A 6,000-nucleotide genomic window follows, 5' to 3' on the forward strand; every position below is an offset into this window, starting at 1 on the left:
AGCATCTCTAGCAAATACTAACAAGTGTTGGTTTGTAGTTCTGTTTTTTACAGGTCTCACCTGAGCCGAGCTGCTGAGCAGAGCAGCAGTAATGTGTCAATGTGTCTCCTCTTCTTTTAGCTGATCTTCTTCCTTCTGTTTTGTCTTTATTGACGGTTAGAAAAACAGCTTTTGGTCGCTTTAGCGCCACCGTCTGATCTGGAGTATGCACTTAACAAAATGCGCTCTTTCAAATGATTAACAAATAAGGAAATAAGCTATTATTTCTCGTAAAGCTCATAATTTGATAATTTGCTATATTAATGCTTTACATTTATATTTAGAGGTCTTTTTAAACCACTAGTGCCTATTTAATCAGCTGCTATCTTCTTCATTGCTACATGATCCATTAGAAGTGTGCTCTACATCTCATTTCAGTTTTTCTTTTTAATTATTTAAAAATTCTTAGTTTACTTTATTTTTTATTATTTATTACAAATTGTAGGGTATTTGTCAGGTTCATATTCTTCAGAAGTCCATCCATCCATCCATTCACTTCCGCTTATCCTTTTCAGGGTCGCGGGGGGTGCTGGAGCCTATCCCAGCTGTCATAGGGCGAGAGGCGGGGTACACCCTGGACAGGTCGCCAGTCTGTCGCAAGGCTAACACACAAGGACAAACAACCATTCGCACTCACATACATTTGCACATTCACACCTAGTGACAATTTGGGTTATCCAATTAACCTATCCCCACAAGCTTCATGTCTTTGGACGGTGGGAGGAAGCCGGAGTACCCGGAGGGAACCCACGCAGACACGGGGAGAACATGCAAACTCCACACAGAAAGACCCCGGCCTGATGTTGGAATTGAACTCAGGACATTCTTGCTGTGCGGCAACAGTGCTAACCACCGTGCCACCGTGCTGCCCTTCAGAAGTTCAGAATGGAAATTGCATCACAAACACAGGAAGTTGACTCAGAGTCATGCAGACATCCTGAGTGTGAATAAATACAGCTGAGGTCAGAAGTTTACAGGGACTCACTATGGACTTTAATTTCATGATCTCTTTGAATTGTCCTGGGTGAAATGATTGTACAGCACACATTTTTAATTTCTTTAAAATGAACAAAAATTAGGTAAACAAGTTTGAACTGGTTTTGAACTTTCTCTAATCCAAGGTTACACGAGGTCAAACGTATGTACCTCTAAGGCTGTTGCAAGTTAAAATTTGTGCTTTATAAATATAATTATAAACGATTTTAATGTAACGTTTTTTTCAAGGGATGATTATACAGCGTACATCTTTAATGACTTTTAAAAAAAGACTTCTTTATTTTGGATTTTCTCTAATCCACACAGGGTCAAAAGTATATATAGGCCCAAATATATACATACACCCCCAGTAATATTTGGTTAAATGTCCTTTAGTAAGTTGTACTTCAACCAGATGCTTTTTGTAGCTATTGATGCTACCACCCTGGTTAACACTGTTACTAAGTTTTAAAGACTCAACATTACTGCCCTGAACTTACCTCTTGTCATTGTGGCCAAACAGGTCAATCTTTGCTTCGTCTGACCATAACACTCCGATTTATAAATCAAATCAAGGTACGGTTTATCATCTCATGTGACTTCTGATGTAGATGTGAGTTCCGGCCACATTTGAGACCTATCCAACACATTTCCCAAGGATACCAAGAATACACCGTTGTGTGGATTGTGATCTGGACTTTCAGAATCAGAATAGTTTATTGATCCCTTGGGGCAATTGTGTAGAAAGCATTATTTTTGCAAGAATTAGTTTCCAACCTGTGTGGTGTTGTAAACAGGGACTATAACTGTTTTGTTTTTTTAAAATCATGTCTAATAGGATTCTTTTTTTGTTATAGTTGTTGATGCATCTTTAATTAAATCTTTCCCTGCAGGTCTTCTATGGGTGGAGCCTCTAACCTGTTTGTGAGTCAGTTTTCAGTCCAAGCAAACAGTGTTTTATGTGCTGTCGTCTAAAATATTATAAAATTGCCTAAAATAGAAGTGTTTAAAACAGATCCTGTGCAGCTGCAAAGCAAAAATAAAAAACTCCCTCCAGGCAGAAGCGGCCATTTTCGTATGTGGGGAAAACCCCCACAAAAACAGAGGGGACAGGCTGGCACCAGAACACCATGGATGTGCCCCGAGATGAGTGTGAAAATGTGATTATCAACAAGCCCACCTGGGCTTCAGGTAGGCCGCACGCTTGTCCAGAGTTCACTTTGTCTTCAAGCTTTTTAATTTAAAACATAAAGTGAGGCCTACCCCAAGCTAAAAGAAGGCAGATTATGTTCTCAGATAAAGCAAGCAATGAGGGCGAAGCAGAGAAAGTACCTGCACAATACATTCACATAAATCAAAATGGAATTTCTTTGAGGACACAAACATCTGGGGAGTAAACAGCTGTTTCAATACCTAATCACAGATTGTGCTCTCTGTTGTACATGTTTTTAGTAAGGCATAATTAACTAAAAGGCTAGAGAGATGAAAGGATGCCAAGCTGATACCAGGCCTCAGTCACATGAGTGGAGATGTGGACATGCAATAAAGATCTGGCACTTCATATATTAAACTGATGAGAGGCTGTGTTCACCCCAGAAAGCTTCCAGAAATTTGGGCAAATGTCTGCTGTGAAGTTTTTAGTCAAACGAAATTGCAGGTCAGTTTAAAGCGCAAAATTGTGCAAGTAGTCCAAACTAAACCGTTCTTGAGATGCAGAAATGTTGTCACACACACAAAAATTAGACGATTGTGCCTCCAAACAAATTGCACTTACAAATGCTTGTGACATAAATGATGAAAACGGTAGGTGCAAAGTTGAGATTGAACAGTGTTACAGTTAAAATGATAAGCCAATGGCAATAGTTCTATTAAAATAATTAACGGCTCCACCCCGAGATTTGACCTGAAACGTGCTATTCGCCAAGGATGTCCTATTTCACCATATTTATTTTTACTTTGTACACAAATTCTTGCAACTAATAGTTCAAACAGTGTTGTACAAGGAATCACCATAGCTGATAAGGAGCTCGTCATCAGCCAGTTAGCCAATGACACCACACTCTTCTTGAAGAATGCAAACCAAATCCCTGCAGCCCTTACTGTGATTAGTGATTTCTCTGAGGCCTCTGGTTTATGCCTAAATCTAAAAAAGTGTGAGTTACTAGCAATTAAAGACTGCCCTGCAAATACTATCTGTAATATCTCTGTTAAACAAGAAGTCACATACTTGGGACTGTTAATATCCAAAGACCAAAAATCAAGATGCTCTTCAAACTTCACTCCAATTATACAGAAAACCCTAAAAAAGTTCAACCAGTGGCTGCAAAGGGACTTGTCTTTGAAAGGTAGAGTGTTAATTACTAAAGCTGAAGGGATATCCCAATTAACATATGCTGCTCTCTCCTTACATCTGGATAAGAAAATTAGTAAAGATATTGACCGTATGCTCTTTAATTTTATATGGAAAAACCGTACGCATTATATTAGAAAAACTGTTGTGATGAATAAGTACAAATCAGGTGGGCTTAACGTCTTAGACTTTTCTACTTTAAATAACACTTTCAAAATTAATTGGGCCAAACATTTTCTTAAAAACTACCTCTATCTGGAACTTTATACCATATTATATTTTCTCTCATTTTGGTGGCTTTAATTTTATTTTAAATTGTAATTACAATGGTGAGAAAGTCCCTGTAAAGCTTTCATCCTTCCATAAGCAGGTCCTCTTAGCGTGGACCCTCATTTATAAACACAACTTCTCACCTCACAAATACCTTATCTGGAACAACAGAGATATTTTATAGAAAAATAAATCACTTTTCCTGGAAACTTGGCTCCAAAATGGGATCCTATTGGTGGCTCAGCTGGTTAATAAAGAGGGACAACTACTTACTTACAACGACTTTATTGCACTATATAATTTTCCAATCAGTGTTCAGGAATTCTCAATGGTGCTTGGTGCCATACCCTCAGGGACTTTAATGTTATATAAAAACACTGACAGCTCAATATCTACCTCAGTCACTCTCCCCGATCCAGCTGAGTCACCAATAGGAAAAATCTGCTTTTCATAGGAACTTGGTAACAGCAATAAGAGAATACGTAGTTTATTCCAAGAAGATATCGTCTCTCTCCCACATATAACATCTTATTGGAACCGATATGTTCCAGATATCAAGTGGAAGACAGTCTGGGTGGTCCCCCATAAATATTTGATTGTAAATAAGGTGAAATAAGTCTCTTTTAAAATTCTACATAAATGTTATCCAGCCAGTCACTACATGGTCAAATTTAAAAGGGATATAAATACTAATTGTACTTTCTGTGGGGATCATCCAGAAACTGTGACACATCTTTTTTGGTACTGTTCTTTTACACAGAGATTCTGGAAGGAATTTAGCAGGTTTGTTATTGTCCATATTTTAAGGGAGTTTTCTTTACGATGGGAAAATGTTTTATTCTGTTTCTTTAAGTTCCCCAAGAAGTATGAGAAAAATTTTTTTATGATAAATTTCTTAATACTTTTAGCTAAATTTTTGATCCATAAATGTAAGTTTACTAACAAAACACCATATTTCTGTCATTATTTTAAGGATGTGGAAATGTACATACAATCAATATCAGACTCCAGCAACAAAAAGGCTCTCAAAACAATATATGTATGTGAATTTTTGCGTGTATTCTTATAATTGTTACCTTTTTCTTTTACCCTTGGCTTTTTGTGTTCATGTTCTGTTGTTTTGTATACTTCATCTGTTCGTATATTGTATACTCATTGTTTGATAAATAAAGTTTAAAAAAAAAAAAGACACACTTTGTTTAGACCCCCAAAATCCTTTCCACGCCCACCCCCGTGACATCACGCTCCAAAGCCCTATTACCACAGAACGTGGTGCCGTTTAATGACATTACGTCACAGAACGTGGTGATGTCATAGTGACAGTCGTTTCATCCTTTGATGTTCAAGTCTATAAATAGAGGAAAGCTGTCAAAGGGAATTCATTGAGCTATCGTTTTGTTGGAGTGATACAGCACATAAAAAAGCAGAAATGACTTCGAAACCTAACAAAGACAGAAATGTTAATTTCTTGAAAGCAATGGTTAAAAAAAGTGAAAAAGAAAAAGAAACATATGCCAGACAGTTCGACCAAAGACTGCAGCCAATGATTGATGAAGTTGAAAAGCTTAAAACTGAGCTTGACTACTTCAAAAAACAGGACACAATCAAGAACAAACGGATCGAGGATCTAACTAAAGAAAACAAAGAACTTTGGCAGAATAATGAGATGCTGTCTTCTGTTGTGGACGACAGGACCAGTATCTCAGACAGGTTGGACTCGAGAAAAGATGACAACGAAGCTCTCATAAAGTTCCGCGCAGAGACGGAGAAAACACTGGCTGAACTTAATAGGAAACATGAAGAAGATGTTGAAGTGCTGCAAGCATTGCTGGAAACGGAAAAAGAAAAAGTTGCGCGTCAGCAGTTTCACAACAGCCAAGTCGTCGACTTACTGGTGAAACGCCACAAAGAGGAGAAAAATCGGATGCAGCAATTTTATGACGAAAATACATCAAAACTCACAGACAAAGCATATGCTGCAGAAACAAAGTTAAAAATCGTCATAGGCATTTATGATAAATATATTGCAAAGCTTGAGAAGAAAATGGAAATTGGTAAAAGTGTGAGCATCAATGCAGTCAAAGAACGTGAGGAGGAACATAAATCCTCGAAGTTTTGGATCGAGGGCCTTTTGACGCATAATGCAAAGCTGCAGGACCAAAACAAATTAATAGGCAAAACGGTGAAAGATTTAACAGATGAGAAAGCTCAAATGGGGAAGACCATCAACGAAAAAACGGCCCAGCAAATGGAGATGAAACAAAAATGTCAGAGAAATATTAGGGCTCTGGCCTTTGAAAAGAAAATGAAGGCTGGGGTCGAAGATGAAAATGATTCTCTGAAAAAGAAAAATGAAGACATAAAAA

This window comes from Copadichromis virginalis, linkage group LG23 (assembly GCF_057382275.1).
Source record: "Copadichromis virginalis isolate Kocher_CV1m ecotype Utaka linkage group LG23, C_Virginalis_male_GT1.1, whole genome shotgun sequence".
Classification (NCBI taxonomy): Eukaryota; Metazoa; Chordata; class Actinopteri; order Cichliformes; family Cichlidae; genus Copadichromis; species Copadichromis virginalis.